The sequence below is a fragment of the Portunus trituberculatus genome, chromosome 44, assembly GCF_017591435.1.
Source record: "Portunus trituberculatus isolate SZX2019 chromosome 44, ASM1759143v1, whole genome shotgun sequence".
NCBI lineage: Eukaryota > Metazoa > Arthropoda > Malacostraca > Decapoda > Portunidae > Portunus > Portunus trituberculatus.
In genome coordinates this window covers 8,671,369-8,691,368 of record NC_059298.1, presented here as the reverse complement: position 1 = coordinate 8,691,368, position 20,000 = coordinate 8,671,369, and the positions used below count along the sequence as shown (strand labels likewise).

The window sequence follows — 20,000 nt, the reverse complement described above, 5'->3', positions numbered from 1 at the left end:
ATTTTAATTTTTTCTTTTTTTTTGCGTAGTTGATTGAATAATTAATTGGTTTGTTGGTTAGTTAAGTAGTTAGTTAATCAGATGGATTTAGCTTGTTCATTGACTTTTTATTTTATGTTAGCAGGGCCATATGACCGTTTTGTTGCGAGCCTTTAAATTAATCAATCCATCAGTCAGTCACTCATTCAGTCAATCAATCACTTCCTGTCTCACTGCCTTAACCGTATACTGTTCCTCCAGTCTTTGTTGAGTTACGTGTATTCTGAATCGTCATATCCCAGTGTTGTGTTGTTGCCGTGTGGTCAGAATTATTTTATGCTGGTGACGCCTCCACGCCCACCCACCTCAAGTCACTTCACTTGCATCGGCTCCAAAATTGAATCTTCTTGATATTTGTCCGAAAGAGAAAAAAAATGAAACTTTAGTCATCGTAAGTGAAATTGAATTTTTCTGATGTTTACCCGATTTTTTTCTGCACCAGTTTAATAATAACTTTGAAGCTGAAAATGGTGTAGTTTAATTTAATTCCACGTATTAACTTAATTAACTAAGTCACTCCTGCCCCCCTCACCCTCCCATGCCACGGACTACACAACATGAACAATACAACAGCGGAAAGTAAGTGCCGGGCAGAATGGTGGAAGTTAGCGGCGGGCGGGGGCAGCACAAGAAACACTGAAGCGAAGACACGAGCGCGGTGATAGAAGAGATGGGAAAAAGTGGCGAGGAGATGACGTGACCGAGGCTTTTTATAATGGATGACGGAGATGAAAGAGGAAAGAAAGAACAAGGAAGGGGGGAGGACAGGAGGTGGAGGTAGGAGAGGAGGGAAAGAGAGAAAAGGAGAAGGAGAATGAGGAGGAGGGAATTACATATAAATAATGAGAGAGAGAGAGAGAGAGAGAGAGAGAGAGAGAGAGAGAGAGAGAGAGAGAGCGAGCACATCATCACCATCACCACTGTATTCTTCTCTTCTCACTCCTTAACCAACACTATCATCACTATTAAGTACTCGTAGAAACAACAGAAACCTTCATCTGTATCCATCAAGGGCAGCTGGGTAGTTATATAGCCGTCTTAGAGAAGGTAAGCCTGTAGAGATGAAGGCAGTGTGTCAGTATTGGTGTGTGTGTGTGTGTGTGTGTGTGTGTGTGTGTGTGTGTGTGTGTGTGTGTGTGTGTGTATTTACCTAGTTGTATTTACCTAGTTGTAGTTTTACAGGGCCTGGGCTTTATGCTCGTGTGGCCCCGTCTCCATATCTACACTTATCCAATCTTACTTTAAAAGTGTGTGTGTGTGTGTGTGTGTGTGTGTGTGTGTGTGTGTGTGTGTGTGTGTGTGTGTGTAGAAGGGAATGTTGTGCGACTTACCAGAGGTATGAAGGTCAGAAAAATATGATACAAGCGGGCGGAGTGAAGAACAACGCACCGTGTATGTATAAAAGATTGCTGATTTCCTGCCTTTTTTTTTCCCAGATTCGTGTTTAAGTTTAAGTATTTTTTCGTCTCCATTGCTTCACTGTCCATATCCTATTGTTATGTTTGTGGTTGAGCATTTGTAGATATTAGTGTATTTTTATGTGTTTATGTTTTAAGTGTGTGTGTGTGTGTGTGTGTTTGTTTTGTTAGTTTTCCCTTTCGTTCACCTTTAGATTATCTTGTTTCTATCATGGCACGTTTCCCATAAAATTATATCCATCTCTCTCTCTCTCTCTCTCTCTCTCTCTCTCTCTCTCTCTCTCTCTCTCTCTCTCTCTCTCTCTCTCTCTCTCTCTCTCCCCGTCTTCATTCCTATAAATTCTTCTTCCCGTCACCGTGTATCTTCCCTTGTTCACACTTATAACAGAAAGTTAAAGCGTTATTGCGGACTTCGTTTTCGTTGTGTTCTGCCTTTCACTCATGGCTATTACTTATATTCCCTTTTATTGCCTTATATTTTGTTCTTATTGTCTCTTCCATTTTCATCTTCCATCGTAGCGTGTAACATCTCCTCACTTCACCTCGTTCTCGTTCCCATCATTCTTTCCTTAACCTCTTTCTCTTTCCTTCTCTGCCTTCTATACTTCACTTTTATTTCCTCAACCTCTCTCTCCTTGTTCTTCCTTTCAATCTGTTCCTTTATTATCTTATTTCCCTCGCCAGCCTCCTTATCCAAACCTCCCCATCTCTCCTACCTACACCTCGTTATCTTCCTCTTTCCTCGGCTTCTTCGTTCTCTCCCTTCCCTCCTGTCTCTTCCATTTCTCATTTTCGTTCTCTTTTCTCCTCCTCCTCCTCCTCCTCCTGTCTTCCATCCCTCCATCTCTAATCTCTTTCTTCTCCCTCATCCTTCGCTCTAAATTGGGAGGTAAAGGCTGTCAGGTCACCGCCTCGCGTCTGGTCAGGTCAGGTCGTGTGGGACTTGAGCTGGTAATGGTGCTGGGGCATTTTCTCTGGCTGGGGATGAGGTACTGTGCTGGGATTAGGGTTCACACACACACACACACACACACACACACACACACACACACACACACACACACACACACACACACACACACACACAGGTCAGGGAATTATGTCTTCTATCATTGCTTCTATATGCTTATGACAGCAAATACTTTTCTTGCCTAAAGGTAACTGAACTCAAGGAACGTGATGCATCTTTCTTTTTTTTTTCCAAGCTTATCAAACATTTACCCAGACATACGTAGTGGTGTTGCGTCTCTCAGGCAGGCGATGCAAGAAACACACTTAACAGCGTATTCTGTCGATTGAGAAGTAACAAACTCCCATCATTCGTAACTCCGTGCAGCATCATAAACTTGCTCCACGTTAGCCAACTAAAGCGTCAGTCAATAACAGTTGCCGCGCCTGGCTTGTTTCGCTTAATTTACCATTTGCATTTGTCGACAAAACATCGGGTTCGGATTGCGGGGCATTTGTGCTGACTGCATCCATTTATAATTCAAACAGTATTCGCCCCACTTCCGCCGGCTTGTGAGTGAAAGGTTGGTCAGCTGAGGAGAGGCCTTGGACGAGGCTAGGGTGTTGGGGTGGTTGTGGGGCGTCACGACCACCAGCCAATCACAGCTTAGTATCCACACTGGGGAGTCGGTAAACAGGTAATACCAGCGTTGGAGGGACGCTCGAAAGACAGATGACGTCCATTATCACCTGAACCAAGCCAGCCAGGCCCTGTGTGCGCACTGCGGCTGCGCTCCGTCACGTTATTCCCATGAACTCTGACAATTGCGTTCCGTCTCAAGGTCAGTCGGCCACGAAATGCTGAGAGGAAGAAAAATAAACTCCTTTCTGTAAGATTATCTGTTTTTTCTCTTGTGGTTTAATTTACAGAAACATGGTCCTTTATTATTATTTTTAGTTGAAAGAGGAGAAAGAGCACTGCGGACACTTCCTTTGTGTGTGTGTGTGTGTGTGTGTGTGTGTGTGTGTGTGTGTGTGTGTGTGTGCAAGCTTTATTATTGTCATTGTAGATCAGCTAAGTGAGTCAGTGGCCTCCCATTTCCTTCTTCACACATTTGATAGCGAGAGACTGATACAACACCTCTATTCCTCTGTCTGCCTCACGCGGCTGTTCTGTATAAGAGTGAAGTGGGGAATACCGTTCACTGGTGATGCATGGCAGTGGGGTCGGGGATGCTTCACCTGCAAAACATTAGGCAGGGAACGTCATGACAATAACTTCCTTATGCCCATTTTTCTTCTTTCAATTGCTCTGTATTGTTTTTTCCCATTTACTTATTTTCGCGTATGTAATATTTTACGATACTTTCCTTGCATGTGTGTTTTTATTGTCTCTGTTCTCTTCTATTTCCTTTGTTGTCCCTTCTGTGCGCCATGAGGTGGAAGGGACCTTGAACGGGACCTCACAAGCTCACACCTGTCTATACCGGTCGCGCGCGGGTGGGGAAGAGTCGGGGAGAGGTTAGGAAGAGGATTGTGTTCAGCTGCGGTGGGAGAAAGCGAACAGAGAGGGAATGGATCATGTGGGGAAGACACAGGGAAGTGGGGGAAGGTTAGGTGAGTGGGCGGGCGGGTCATAGGAGGTGGTGTGAAGGAGGGGAAAGAAAATGGGTGTGTTTGTGTGGGTGAGGAGATGGGTGGGTCACGCCTGCGGGTTAGAAGAGCAGTGTGAAGGAACCGAAGGCGACGGAGAGAAGGGAGGGTGTTGGAAAGTGTTAATAGTTTTGGTTGAGTATGAGTGAAAAGAGAGAAAATGTCTGAAATAAAGGTCAGGAAGAAGGAAAATGAGTGAAAGAAATGAAAACAGAAAGGTAAGAGAAAAAGTGCAAATGTAAAGATAGAGGAAGAAAGGTGGATAAAGGGAAGGGTGGAAAAAAAAGTAAGAAAAAACTTAAATGAAGAAAAGGGAAACAAAGAGGGGAAATAAAAATCAAAAGTAAATGGAGGGGAAACGAAAGGAAAGAGTGCAAAAGGGAGGAAAAACAGTAATATGAGAAGACGTAGAAAATAGAAGAGGTGGAAGAGGGGGGAGAGGAGAGGGAGGAAGAGGGAACGTGGGGAAAGGAGGAGGAAAAGGAGGGGTGGGGAATGAGGGATGTGGAGTCTAGTAGGGCGAGGAGAGGATGAGGAAGAGAGGGTGGGAGGGGATTTCAGCTGTCTAGGAAACCTTGCTGTGTCGTGGGGTTGCATTGTCTATCTTACTTCCGCTGGTGTTTCCTGGTCAACCCCACTCCCGCCCTTCCCCAATTCCCATTTTGTGCGCTAGCCCCCCACCCCACCCACCGCGCACCCCTTTTCCGTTTTCCTTTGTGACTTGATGCAGCGCTTGATAAACAATGGCAAGATGAATAGACGAGAGGTAGCCATTTGCCAGAGTTGTTTACAGTGATGTGGTAAGAGGAGGAGGAGGAATAAGAGGAAACGTAGTATATATGTAAGTAAGAATAGAAAACAAGCGGTAGACAAAGTAAAAGAGGTAGGATGTGTGTGTGAGAGAGAGAGAGAGAGAGAGAGAGAGAGAGAGAGAGAGAGAGAGAGAGAGAGAGAATAGGATACGGCGATGGTGGTGGTGAGGGACGGGACATCAGCTGACGCACCAATGTAAACAAGAAAACCAACCAACCAACCAGTGAACTTTTAGGGTCAGGGTTGATGCAGGTGGTGGTGGTGGGTGGTAATGGCCTTGGTGTTGTTGGTAACCTTCTTCCTTTCTTACGTATTAAAGGCAACTCACTCAATGACCAGGAGCTTCGAAGCAAATTTAGAGGAGAGAGAGAGAGAGAGAGAGAGAGAGAGAGAGAGAGAGAGAGAGAGAGAGAGAGATGTGGAAAAAAAGAATCTTGAAACGTTGCCTCTTGAGAAGGAAGCTGAAAAGTTCCCAAGGGTGCTAAAAGGGTCAGTCTAGTCAAGTCTCCTGAGATGCCTTGATGTTTCTCGCTTGCAGTGGTGGTGGTCGAGATGGTGGTGGAAGGTCGGCTTGAAGGCTTGAAGGAAATGTGGCGTGCTTAGTCGTGGTGGATGTCAAGTGGATGGCTAGTGTTATATAGCGAAGTGGCTGATGGATTGTAAATAAAGAAAATGCAACAACAACACTAGACATCATTGGTTTTTACATTCCAGGTAGTTATAGCGATAAATTACACTATATAATCGAGACAAAGGGACGTAGATTAGTGTCCTGAGGAGGTGGTGGTGTTGGTGGTGATGCGGGTGTTGTGGTGGAGGTCATGGAGAGTGGAGAAAGACGACGAATGGAGCTGGTGAATAAAGAAGAATAGGTGTAAGAGGAGGAAGAAGATTATGGTATAGTGGTGCGATGGTGGGTCATTTTATGGTAGCGGTGGTGAAGGTGGTGAGTTGTGATGATGGAGCTTGATGAGTGGTGATGGTGGTGGTGGTGGTGGTGGTGGTGAGCAGTAGGGTAGGCTGTAGAGGTGACGGTAGTGGCGAAGACAGGATGGAGGTGAGTGAGGGTTATGGGGGTAGGGGAGGTCTCTCTCTCTCTCTCTCTCTCTCTCTCTCTCTCTCTCTCTCTCTCTCTCTCTCTCTCTCTCTCTCTCTCTCTCAAGCAAGTCATCAACCCCTGTGTCAGTGATCTTGTTGGTGCAGTTGCTCGCTCCCACACACACACACACACACACACACACACACACACACACACACACACACACACACACACGTGTTTGTTACTTTATGAGTCGCGTTTTCTGAGAATCCCTTCCAATTTGAATACCTGAAAGAGATCACAAGTGTGCGCACCTTCTGTGTGTGTGTGGAGAGAGAGAGAGAGAGAGAGAGAGAGAGAGAGAGAGAGAGAGAATCTTAACCTAACCCAAGCTAAGCAAACCAAAGCAAACCCAACCTAACTTGCTACTACTATTACCACCTCCACCACCACCACCACCACCACCACTACTACTACTACTACTACTACTACTACTACTACTACTACTACTACTACTACTACTACTACTACTACTACTACCACCACCACCTCCATCATCATCATTGCTACTTCAAAACTGCCGGGTACGTTGCGGACACCATTGGCGGCGGCCCTAAAATAACCAAACCAAGGTGACACAAACTGATAATGCTGTAGAAGTGTCTGTCTGGTGCAAGTGGCGATAAGAAAGACGGTTCTTTGTTTTTGGGCACCTGAAAACGCACGTGGTAGTGATAGTGACTGGCTGGCTGGTGTGTGTGTGTGTGTGTGTGTGTGTGTGTGTGTGTGTGTGTGTGTGTGTGTGTGTGTGTGTGTGCCATACCCTGACCCCGCTTCTACTTCTAGTCTTAAAAGTGAGTGGTTGTAAGAAAAAATAGTGAGGAAGGAAGGAGGGAAGGAATGTACTGCTGGTAACTTACTAAACTGGAAAATTATGTTATGTTATGCTAATCTGTGCTAAATTAGGTAAGTTTTAATAAGTTTGGTCAGTTTTGGTTTAGTGAATAAGTTACGTTGAATTAAGTTAGATAGGTTAGGTTTGGTTACGTTAGATTAAGTTCGGTTAGCATATGTTGAGTTGCTTTAGGTTAGGCTGAATTAAACTCGAGTACGCTATAAAAGTAAGGAACAAAACGTTTTAATAATTAACTGTTAGCGAAGGGAAGAATTTTTATCTTCCCATTGTTCATAAAAAAAGAAAATGACTGACGATAGCAGGTCATGGTGCGTGGTTGTTGTGTGATGGAAGCTGATAGATGCTTACAAGTGGTGATGGTAGCGATAGCAGTGGTGAAGAGAAACACTCGTAACAGTATATCGGGTGTTGCTGTCACGGAGAGGGGTTAGTGGTATATATGATCCTGATGAGTGAAATGCAGTAGGTGGTAGTGAGTGGCCATGGTGTGTGGTGGTGAACAAGTTACAATGTGGTTTATAGGAGACTGGGAAAGGGCAGAGTGGGAATCATGATGCGTGGGTGTTGATGAGGGGGGATAATGAGTTGGGGAATATGATGTCGTGGTCATGAATGGATTAGGGGGTTATGAAAGTGGCGCGTAGGGCAAGAGTGATGATGGGAGGGAGGTTATGGTGATGAGGGAGCGGGTGTTGTGAAGGTGGTTGTAAGCATCACGTTGTGGGATGAGAGTGTTAGGAAATGTTATGTATGGGGATGGAATTTAATAATAATGAGAAGGGTTCACGTGAGAGATTAGAGAGAATGAGATGAAAATTTGTTGTTTTGGGGATTTTGAGTTAGAAGACCAGGAAATAACTTGACATGGTTTATATATGAGAAACACACGTCTGGTTTTCATATTAGATTTTTATTCCTTCCCTTTACTCACCTTTGATATTAAGTGAATGTTGGGTGAGTGCCATTTCAGACCTCTGTGTGTGTGTGTGTGTGTGTGTGTGTGTGTGTGTGTGTGTGTGTGTGTGTGTGTGTGTGTGTGTGTGTGTGTGTGACCATCCCTGGCTGTCATCATTCAAGGCCAGATGATGAATACACACACATATATACACATACGTACTATACCACCACCACCACCACCACCACCACTAGCCCTGCCATTGTTTGCATCACAGTATCTATTCGACTCCAGCGGCCGAGGTTGTCACTTTTACCTTCAGCGTCATAGATACAAAGCAAGGGAGAACATAGCAAGAAACAAAGGCAATGATAAGGACAGCGGAGAAAACGTGAACACTGCGTTGTTGTCATTTGTTGTTGCTGTTATTGTCGTTGTCGTTGTTGTTGTTGTACATGCTTGGACTGTTTTTATCTACGTTTTTATCATTTTAGTTGTCGGAAACGTAATCATCATCGTCTTCGGTAATTACGAAATGTGTTTACACTACTACTACTACTACTACTACTACTACTACTACTACTACTACTACTATGTATAATTGTACTGTAATGACACTTTTTTATTAGGCTCTCTCTCTCTCTCTCTCTCTCTCTCTCTCTCTCTCTCTCTCTCTCTCTCTCTCTCTCTCTCTCTCTCTCTCTCTCTCTCTCTCTCTCCATCCCCCTACTAACCAGACAATATTGTTATTAGCATACGCTCGTATATGCAGTAGATTTTTTTTAGAAAACGTCAGGCATATACATTTAACCCCGGCAACTGATGCATAACACGAACATGCGCACTTATTTTATGTATACCCGTTTGGTAATGTATAATATAAATATGTTTGTGGCTGGAGCCTGATGCCGCACCCCTTGCCTCGCCCTCTGTTATTTATGTGTGTGTGTGTGTGTGTGTGTGTGTGTGTGTGTGTGTGTGTGTGTGTGTGTGTGTGTGTGTGTGTGTGTGTGTTAGCACCATAATGCTTAGCGTGACGACTTCTTTCGTACCCTAACTCACCCTCGACAGGTTTGGGTCAGTTTTTTCCACGGGTCATGTCATTTCATCCTTTGTTATGTAGGTTAGTGCAGGGCAGGGCAATACTGTTTACCTGTTATTTATACCTTGGGCCAGGCTAAGAAGGCGTTGGGTTATGCGCAGAATAGCAGGATGTTGGGTCAGGTTATATTAAGCAGACGGCAGCATTGTGGGCCAGGCGAGATAAGATATGGAAAGAAAGTAGGTTTAGGAGGAGGTCAGTAGGCTAGGTATGGCAGACAAGGGAAGTGTAAAGCTTGAGTACGGCGAGGGTGTAGAACTGAGGGAAGATCAAGGTACAGTACTTGACGCAGGCTTCTTATTCTCTTCAGTAACAGGACGCATTTTCAATTCATTCTGGTTACTGCTATTTGTGTTATTTGGCGATTTGATACAGCTCCAGAAACGTATGTTGGAATTAGAATAATGAAGACTTTGGCTACTAATCTTTTGACCTCTATAGACCCTTCCTAATGCAAATAAAATCTTTTAATTATACCCAAAAATCAAGGTAAAAATGTGTCCGATTATTGAAGAGGAAACAACGTATGTGTAGTTACAGTAGGCTTGAATACGATAGTTTAGTGTGGTAGATAAGGAAAGGTTAGGTTAGATCAGGTTTGGTTTGGTAAAAAATAAGTTAGGTTAGGTTAGATTATCTTAAAAAAACATTTAGTTAGGCGAAGTATTGAAAGGTAATTCTTTTCTAAGTCAGGTGAAGCTTAGTAAAGTAGGTCAGGTTACGTTTGGCAAGACGAGGATGAGTTTGGGTTCAGTGATGGCAGGCTGAGGTAGGTTAGGGCAGGCAAGGTAAGGTTAGGCAAACTAGGTAAGGACGTGCGCAGTGACCCGGAGATGGCATTGTGGCCTTAGCGTCGCGGCTCAAGGCACATGGCACACACACAACCACACGATTACACCCCAAGAAGATGGTGTCGTCACGTTCCTTCCTCCTCCTCCTCCTCCTCCTCCTCCTTTCTCTCCTCAACACTGATACGTCCTTTTCTTGTTCTTTTTCTCTATTTTTTTTTCTCTCTTCACTGGCACGCCCTTTGCATCTCTCTCTCTCTCTCTCTCTCTCTCTCTCTCTCTCTCTCTCTCTCTCTCTCTCTCTCTCTCTCTCTCTCTCTCTCTCTCTCTCTCTCTCTCTCTCTCTCGAACATTCCCTTTCTTTATCTCCCTCCTTGGCACACTCCTCTTTCCCTCCTTCCCTCCTCCCAACCTTCCCTCCTACCTTTTTCGCTTCCCTCCTTCCCTCCCCTCCACTTTTCCCTCCCTTCGTCTCTCCCAGGCACGTTTCTCGCCACTCATTCGTCCCCACGGTGTACGAACCCAAGGGAAGAGAGAAGAGAGGGAGATATTGGGGTGGGGGAGAAGAGGCATTGTATTTGTATCAGAGAGAGAGAGAGAGAGAGAAGCTTGCAAAAATATTAAAGGATCAGGATATATATTTTTCCTTTTTTTAAATTTTCACCTAAATATTGCAGTACCAGTGCCAGGGAATTTCGACACACACACACACACACACACACACACACACACACACACACACACACACACACACACACACACACACTTTAATAATAATTGTCGCTCACCTTGACATGCCAGCCGTTACCATTTCAATCCGCCTTCACTGACAAATAATTTTATGAGTTCAGTTACACGAAGCATTTATTTAACTTTCCAGTGAGTCCAGTTGGGGAAAAATCTAAACCAATAATAATAATAAATCTGTCTCATGTAGTATTAATTATGGAATGGAACTGTTTTGTGTCGGGATTGATAAGGTAGTGAAAAACTGACCCTCGTGGCTAATTTTAGACTGGCGCAGATCGATAAGTGACTGAAAAATTGTGTTGGTAGTGCTGGAAATATTGTGGTGTTTTTATCCATTGGTTTTATATTTTTTTTATTTCCTTATCTTTTACGTGTTGGGTTAAGGGAATTTCAGGCCAGGGACAGAGTGAAATGAAAGAGATAAAAATATAAATAGATACATAGATAAAACGAAATGAAGGAAATAGAGAGGATATAAAATGCATGAAAAAAGTGAAAAATAATTACTAAAATGAATACGTGTAAATATCACATCCTTATATTAAAAAAAGAAGAAAAAAATAACAATAAAATACAAAATAAACAAAACTGAAATTAAAGAGAGCAATAGCCAAATGCGAGCCCGAGTTTCCGCTCCAGTAAAGAAAAGGAAAGTAAGTGGTAGGAAAAAAACGAAGAAAAGAAAAGGGAAAATCCTGAAGCAGAATCAATATTGAAGGCGACCTGATATTCCCAGTGAGATGGAGCCGCAGAGGGAGGCGCGGTGGGGATGAATAGCAGTGCAGAGGAGCAGGCAAGCAGGCAGGGAGAGGCAAAGAAGCAGACGCAAGGAACCAGACAGACGAGCAGGGAGGCAGGGGATAACAAGCAGGGGAAAGACAGATAGCAAACAGACAGGAAAGAATAGATGATAAGTAGATAGGTCAAGTATAAAGAAGAAAGCAGGCAGGCAGACAGGAATAGCAGTTGAGTCGAAGAAAACATAAGCAAGCAGGAAAGTAGGCCAGGAGAGGAAAGTTAGAGGCAAGCAGACAGGCAGACAGATGCAGATAGATATGCAGGCCATCAAGTGAGCATGCGAGCAGATAGAGGCAGGCAGGCAGAGTTAAGGAAAGAGGCATATTGTCAGGTTTATTATGAATTGTATTTGAACGAGAATGATGTACGTGTATTTTATCACCAGCGTGTTATACATTTTGACAGGAATTGTATTAGGGATTTAGGTAATGTGTGTGTACGGACGGGCGAGTTTTATGTTGTAATGGCTGTTTTGTTTCACTTGTTTTTGGTGCATGTTGTAGTATATTTGGACAGTATTCCAGGACTGCTGCAATATTTACCGTCGCTGCCCTACATTTCGTACTTCAGATTAGATAGTCTTATAATTTTGTAAGACCCGTATGTATTTTGCTGTTACTTTATGATATGTCCCGTTGTGTTCTCTATTTTCGCATATTTTAAGGAGGGTATTAGTGAAAGCATATGCAATACATCTGTAATTTTTATTTATTTTTCATAACATGTTTTGGTGCTAAGCGTATTTTCATCAGTAAATTGTCTAAAAGAAATCCAACATTTTCCTGACAACACTAAAAAAAAAAGGGCGTGGCAGTACATAGGCGTCAGTACAGTGTTGCATACCTGTGTCTCTGTTAAAGACCGAGAAGGGGCGTCGCAGCTCCCTCATTAAAGGTGTGTTGTGCATGCCGGAGTACGCAGGAGGAGGATTAATACCTGCAGGTGGTGTCGGAGATTCCTCATTAGACTTTCGTTGCATAGGTACCGTGCACTTCAATGACTCGAGGATTGTGTTGCGGTGAATGCCTCCATGTTATCGCGAGTGTCGCAGAAGTACCATGCTCTTTAATGATTGGAGTGTTGTGCCGCGAACTTGTGGTATATGCCCCTATGTTATCAGGAGTGTTGCTGAAGTATACCATGCTCTTTAATGACTCGAGCTTTGTCTTACAGTGTATACTGCTCTTAGGAGTGTTTCTTTGGCAACTCAAACACCTCCATAGTAGTGCTTCGGTACCTTTTGCGTTACGTTGCCTTCATATCTTTTGTGTCACGTATAATTTTCTCGTTAATATCGCAGTGTAGTACTTTCATAGGTCTTGTATTGGTTATCAGTGTTGCCCTCCATTATCCTGAGGTAGTGTTGTTGTTCCTTCATAACCCTTGTGTTACGCCAAGAAGTGAAACATGAGAGAAAAATTATGAGAACGTAAGAAACATAATGAGGAATATAAACGAGAGCAGGTACCAAGACAGGATGTTAGGGACTCGAAACACCATGCAAGATACTCTATAGAAACAAAAACACGTACTTTACTCTTTAATATAACTCAAGGATAACATTGCATTACTTTCACATTACTCCAAAGTGCTGCATGTAACACCTCTCTCTTCTTTAACACCCGCATCTTTCCTTCTCGTCGCACAATCAAGGAAGGAGTAGCAACAGACACACCAGTCTCTCTCTTTCTCTTCTCTCCTTCCCATCCTCCCTCCCTTCTTTCCTACGTTCCTTTCATTCTCGCAACGCCGCACACAATACTTGAAACTTGCAACAGTGAATCCACACCAACAAAGGAAACTGTAACAGCCCGACCCTCGTGTGTGTGTGTGTGTGTGCGCGCGAGCGGGTGGTTCCTACACGCATAGCCCCCATGTGTATATGTTTGATGGCTGTCTGAAGGGCTTTGTGCTGATGACATGACCCGTGTATCTTCCTGTTTTGGATGACGGTACTGGTGGAGAGAGAGAGAGAGAGAGAGAGAGAGAGATTGTCCACAGATTTGTGATCAGAATTTAGTATTAAGTGGTTAGCGACTACGAGAGAGAGAGAGAGAGAGAGAGAGAGAGAGAGAGAGAGATTGTCTACCGATTTGTGATCAGAATTTAGTACTAAGTGGGTTAGCGACTACGAGGAAGAGAGAGAGAGAGAGAGAGAGAGAGAGAGAGAGAGAGAGAGAGAGAGAGAGAGAGAGAGAGTCTGCATATCTACATTTCCAACAACCAGGATGCAGTTTTAAGCGGATGTCTTAATATGAGAAGGTAACGAGAGAGAGAGAGAGAGAGAGAGAGAGAGAGAGAGAGAGAGAGAGAGAGAGAATCGTCTGTAAATCCATATAGAAAATTCATTCTGATGACCAGGATGTTGACTAAGAGAGAGAGAGAGAGAGAAGGTGGGCTGTTGGTCTTGGCATCATCACACAGTGCCCCGGGTGTCAGAGGTGCATAGTATCCTCGCTCCCTCTTGGCGGACCCTTCCAAGTGCACAAGTTTAAGGTGTGAACTTGACCCCTGTGAGCGACCATCACCACCACTACCACCACCACCACCACCACCACCATCGCTGCCTCCCACACAAGCATCGCCTCCTCAAGGACAGAAGACAGGAAGGATGGAGGTGGAGTTTTAAATTGCCTGGAAATATTGTTGAAAATTACTGTGCGATACATGCAAGGGTGTTTAGTTCAGTTACGAATCGCAAGAACAGACAGAGAGAGAGAGAGAGAGAGGAAGTTCAGTACATGTTATTTTCTTTTTATTGTCTGCCATGTATCCTGTCTTTCCTGTCTCCTTCCGGTGTTATGTCAGGTTTTCTCTCCATGCATCGCCCGTTTCCTCCGTAACCCTTCTGGAGTCTGTCCGCAAAGCCTGCAAATAAACATTAAAGATGAGATTTCCTTCTTTCATTATTGATTTATTCTCGTATTTCATCCTTTCTCCTTCTCAGATTCTTTTAGTTTCATCCCTTTAAACATCCCTATCATTGTATCTATAATGGTGTTTTGTGACTATAATCATTATTACATCTTTTCTTTCTTCGTCCTCGTCCTTCTCTTTCTTCCCTTCCTTCCCTTCCTTCGGGCTATAGCCGCTGCTATTACAATTTGTCATCGTCACCATTATCATTAGCATAAAAGTAACGTTTGCAATTAGAGGTCGAAAGAAGACTATGTAGAGGACACAAGTGAAAGTGGTGTTGGCTGCAGGAGGAGGAAGAGGCGGAGGAGGCGGCAGAGGCAGCGCGCGGAGACAGCTGGGCGAGGTGGGCGTGGCGGTGGTGGTGTGGCGCCGTGCCAACTATAGGTACACACGCACACACACGTACACAGAGGGAGAGTAGGGTCCAGTAATTCAGATATCGTGAATTGTCTACTATATGAATGACGATTGCTGCCGATGTGTCACGTACCTGTTTTCTTTCCCTTTGTTACATGAGTACGTGCCTTATCTCTCTCTCTCTCTCTCTCTCTCTCTCTCTCTCTCTCTCTCTCTCTCTCTCGTCGGTGAAAGCAATAGAAGGCATAATTGTTGAGAGAAAACTGCTTCGTTGTTTCTCATGGGCGTTTTCTGCGAAGCTGTAGAAAGCTCGCCGTCATCGACTTGGTGCCTGTCGCCCGCCTGCCTGCCAGCTTGTGTGTGTGTGTGTGTGTGTGTGTGTGGTACATGGTTTTCCGTGTGTGTGTGTGTGTGTGTGTGTGTGTGTGTGTGTGTGTGTGTGTGTGTGTGTGTGTGTGTGTGTGTGTGTGTGAGAGAGAGAGAGAGAGAGAGAGAGAGAGAGAGAGAGAGAGAGAGAGAGAGAGAGAATCTGTGTGTGTGTCCGTTCAACCCACTCCATCTGCCACACGACAGACACCATGCACCCTGGACCTGTTAATTATCACGAGAAGCGGCGCCCTAATCTCTTCGAGTGTAGGAGGCAGGAGCAGGCATTTCCGGCCGTGATCCTAGCGGTGGCTGCGGTCATGGTGGTGGGTGAGGTGATCGTGAGGCCAGTGTTCGGGGCGGCGGCGGCTGGGTGGCGGGGGTGGATGGGCGGCGGGGCATAGGTGCATGGGCGGGTGGGTGACCTCTCCCTGTAGCACGGTGCCTTCCACCACACTCCTATAATCAAGACGTTTGTGTTCAGAAGGATCTGCCTCACCCGCGCGTCTCCCTTTGTTGATGTAATGTGGCCTGGGATTTCTTGACACGTTCACGTCTTCAGCGCTTATACAAGGATAAAAACTGATGAGTATCCACATATCGTGCCATCACCCTGGTACAGTGTAAGTATTCAACTTTGCTTGCATTCTTGGCTGGTGTATATCGGCACCGTTCTCCAGCTGGCAACCGAGGCGTGACGTCACAGGGTTGGTGCCTACGATTGACGCAAGGATGAAAAGGGAATTACACGTTATTTTTGTGTTTGCCTTTGGTTTAGGTGGTGCAAGAGCCAAGTGAGGAGGCGGAGGAGATAGTGAAATGTAAAAATATTAGATAAGAGGACGGATGGTGAGGTTGAGCTCAATAACAGCGGTCAATCCCTCTGCGAGGGACACACACACACACACACACACACAGGATCGAGTTGCCAAGTGTGGATTGGCATCAGATGAAGTCTTTGTGGTGAGAGTTCTTCGCGGTGTTATGATCCTTTAGTCGTGAGAAGTGACTGAAGAGTCCAAGAAGGAAATGGCGGGTAAGTGTCCGCCAAGAGACGGTGACGGAGGTGTGGGCTAAAGTTAAATTGAACCAAAGAGAGGGAGTTGTTGCTAAGTCGAAGGACGAAGGGAGACCGGGCCTTCTCCCTTCTTACCCTTCGCCCATACTGTTCACGCCAGGAACGCCCATAGTAAACCTTTGTAGTGCTGGTCACAAAGTAAACATGGGAATGCATGCACAACGCCAATGCTACACGGTTTCTGTATAGGTTTGTTTGCGATGGTTGAAAGTTTCTGAAATCTCCTGTGGAGGATTTTGCAGTGGGAGGACTTTTACGTTAGGCGGCATTGCGCCTGCCTTGGCGTTGGTGGCCGGCGAGTTTTTGCAGTAAGTTGATTGACCGTTGAACCGTTTGTTATGTTGCTGGCAGTGTAGGAGATTGTATTAAATCACATAGTTACACAAGATATGTGTTACACTTCAAATCCAATCTTGATAACTGACACATGTTGCAGTGCAGTGCAGATGGCGGAGCAAATCCTTACTCCGTCACTTTTTGGCTGTATAAGTCGTAAGATGATGATTCCTTGCCACTGAAATAAATAGATGGCATAATGTATTCATGCAACAAGTCTCGTCCTCTGGGTGCCTTGCCTGCATGTCCCCGCCACTGCCTGCCTGGTGGTGGTGGTGATGGCAGGCGGCGGCGGCGGCAGCGGCAACAAGGGCAAGCGGGCAGAGGCGGCTGATGCAACGTCTCGGTCTGCTTGAAGCTCCTGGTGATGGACTGACTTGACGAGTTGTCTATTGGTTCAGTTATATTCAGAAACTGTTGTCAGGCTACGTTTGTTTGTGAACTGGATGCCAGCCGGTCATGCATTGATATTAGAACAATCATTTTCTTGCCTCCGTCGCCCATTTTTTGTTAACTTTTATCACTTCTATTCTTTCCCTCGAGTTTTGGTAACTATACATATAATGTATTATTAACAATGTACACATATTTTCCTCCGCATTGGTGGATGTCATGCAGCTATTTCTATCTACCTAACACATTTTATTCATATTATTCAGAGGTAGCTACTGGATAATGAACTCCAATTCAGTAATCTGATTCCATTTCACATTCGTTTCAAGTCTCGGTCGCTCATAGAAACAAGCAACATTGTAACAGCTACGTAAACGACCAGTTGGAAGTGTGCATGTGTCAGGGAGGGCAGGAGGATGAGGTGACGTGTTGGCTTAGCAGTGTGGCTGTGACTAGGGGAAATGATGGGCAAGATGCGTGGGTTGCATGAGTGGGGTTAGAGAATGGGAATGACGGGAGATGAGATAAGGTAAGGTGTTGCAGGGCACGTACCAGTCCCTGTTTACTGGTTACGTAGGGGTCATCACGTTGTCCAAGGTGAGTTAGTATTGAATTGTGTTGTTGTATAATGGGTTGATGGTGAACGCGTGTCGGGGTAACGTTAGTTTCCTACGTCTGGCAGTGTGATTGGAGAAGGCAGGATCATGTTATTCTCTTCAGTCAGGTTTCATTTTCTCTGGCGTCATCTTAATTTTTACAGCGTCATGTCTCATTTTCTGTATTGTAATATGAATGTTCTAATCCATATCATTACATAATTATGGGATACATTGTTTTATTGAGCATTGTCTTGTGTACCTTTGTTTTTTTGTTTTTTTGTTTTTGCCTTTGCCTTTGCCTTTGTTTTTCCTTTATTTAACTCATCCCGTTATATACTCCACCATGTGACTTTCTTTACTACTTCATCATCGGACTTGAATGCCACAGTTTCTTTAACGAAATTTCATTTACCTTTTGCTTTCCATTATCTTCTTACATCCTATTGTATTTCGCACCATCTAAATTACTCTTAAAACCTCTTCACTTTGGACACTTCTTATGACGCCGTAATCAGTGACACCTGACATGTTTTGTGTCAAGTCACGCCTTCCTGCTTGACTCATTGATAGGCGCAGTCACGATTTTATGATTTTTAAATTACCAGAACAGTTATGTGAAATTTTCTATATATAAAACTCTTTAGTACGCAGCAAAGACAAGTTCCCTGATAGTCTTCACTCCTTCGTTTCGTTAGATGGTAACGGGAGAACAAGTGACGTGCATGGGGTGAGACTTGAGACTGTCGGGAGGTATTCAATACTATGATTTGCTGCTGTGGGCCCCATTGAGCTCAACACGCATACCCTGCCTGGACTTAATTGGACTTGGGTGTGTTTGAGAACTTTGAAAGCACAGGCGAAGCTAATGTGTGATGGAGGTGAAAGGTGTTACTAGTGGTAGTTGTATTTATTGTGTTATTTATTTATCTTTGAAAGGGATGTCAAGTATCAATAGATCCTTAGTTCCTTTCAGATCGCTGAAGTAAATAACACTAATGTAAGTATTACATGAAAACTTCTCTATAGATCGTTGTGAAAGTTGAAGTAATGATGGTGGTGGTAGTTGTGGTCATTGTTGTTGTTATTTAGGTTGTTATAGTGATAGTGATAATAATGGTGGTGGTTGTATCGTGGTTCTGGTGGTGACGGTGGAAGTCGTTGGTGCAGTGATGATGTGGGTGATGGTGTTGATGGGAGTGTGTACAATTGTGTCTAACGTCTCTCTCTCTCTCTCTCTCTCTCTCTCTCTCTCTCTCTCTCTCTCTCTCTCTCTCTCTCTCTCTCTCTCTCTCTCTCTGGATACTGTAGTAAAAAATGGTGTTTAGTCTGACGAAGACGGAGTGACTCATGACGCGGGAAGGTTTCAACAGTGTGATGAATTTCGGGAACGTTACGTGGAGGTGAAAGGAGTACACGGAAATGACAGCGACTTAGTATTTGTGTTCCCTGGGTGGCAATAGGATGTCAACACACAGGGTGAAGACACAACCGTTGCATTATTGTTATTATTTTTTCCCGAATTGTAGTAGAATGACAACTCAAAGGGAAAGACATTTTGAATTGTATGGGTTTTTTTTTTCTTTTTTTCTCCTTCTTTGACCTGCGGGAGGATGATAAAAGCTTAATTAAAGGAAGACTTACACAAATATGCCACTAAACATAGAATTACGTAACTCATATGTCACGGTTAACAGACACTGATCAATAGTAGACTTTCTTTAGCCACCTCCGCGTTTTCGGTTGAGCGGCTGTAGTGCTGTGTTGGCACGCTTGCTACACCTGACTTCGTGATCCCGGAACAGTTACGTTACTCACTGGGTGTACTGTGCTTATGTAATGTGTTGGCGGTGTGCTGAACATTTTCGGCAGCAAAGTTGTGTTTGTATATTATTGTAATTTTTTAGTATATGCGTTGTTATGTATTTTTTCTCTGTAATTATTGTTTTTACATGCTTATCATAACAATGCCAGCTGGCCATGACACATCTCACTCTCTCTGCTGCAGCTGTTTATATCACTGTTTACGTACAGGAGTTACTTATAGTCCAGCAAGTAGGTAAAGACAACTGTAAATATGGTGAACCCTTTATGTAAACGCCTGCGGCAGTCCTCACTTGGTCCGTCACGGTGTGCGCTGCTAGCTTTGTTTACTTGTGACGTGAGCCAGATGACGTCACAGCCATCCACGTGCGCTTGCCAGGTGTTGCCCCACCAGGAGAAATCCCGACCAGCAGCTTGGACGTGACCTTTCAGTGGGAAGTGTGCGTGCGGAGGTGTTGCCCAGGTGCGGCTCAGGTGTTGCGTGGCGCTTGGAAATATAAGAGGTTATTTTTACATTCATATATGCTTCCTAGTATTCTGTGTGATGTAGTATTTGTAATGGGGCTGTGCTGTCATCTTGTTCAGCGTTTAGGTTTTTTTTTTTTTACTGTTACTGTAATTTTGTGTTCGAATTTAAGCACTGTGTTTTCATGGCCTTAATTTAGCCTCTTGGTCTTTGATGTGGTGTAAGACTTATATCGGGCGCGTGCTGTCATCCTTTTCTAACCTTTATTTTTGTCACTAGTGAGGCGTAATCCCTTTGTGTGCGAGTTTATTCACCGTATTAATCTTCTCATTTTTATGTGTGTGTGTGTGTGTGTGTGTGTGTGTGTGTGTGTGTGTGTGTGTGTGTGAGTTGTGCAATCTTGTTAGCAGTTCAGTGGAGATTGTCAGAGCGTGGTGAGCTTTGTCAATTTTTTTCTTAATTTTTGAATCACGTTTTCCTCTTTCAAGGTTGTGTTATTGATTTTT

The 20,000-nt window shown here is 44.2% G+C and overlaps 1 protein-coding gene across 5 annotated transcripts in view; it reads left to right on the top strand.

Annotated features, from left to right (window-relative positions):
• The window catches only part of LOC123518672 (serine/threonine-protein kinase unc-51-like), a 96,637-nt gene that overhangs the window by 49,964 nt on the left and 26,673 nt on the right, over nucleotides 1–20,000 (top strand). Inside the window, exon 1 of one of the 5 annotated variants that reach the window (XM_045279625.1) lies at nucleotides 15,404–15,424. The exons of the other annotated variants lie outside the window; for them this stretch is intronic. The gene's annotated coding sequence lies outside the window, so the exon portion shown is untranslated. Of the gene's footprint in view, nucleotides 1–15,403; nucleotides 15,425–20,000 lie in introns of those variants that run through there. 5 annotated transcript variants of the gene reach the window in all.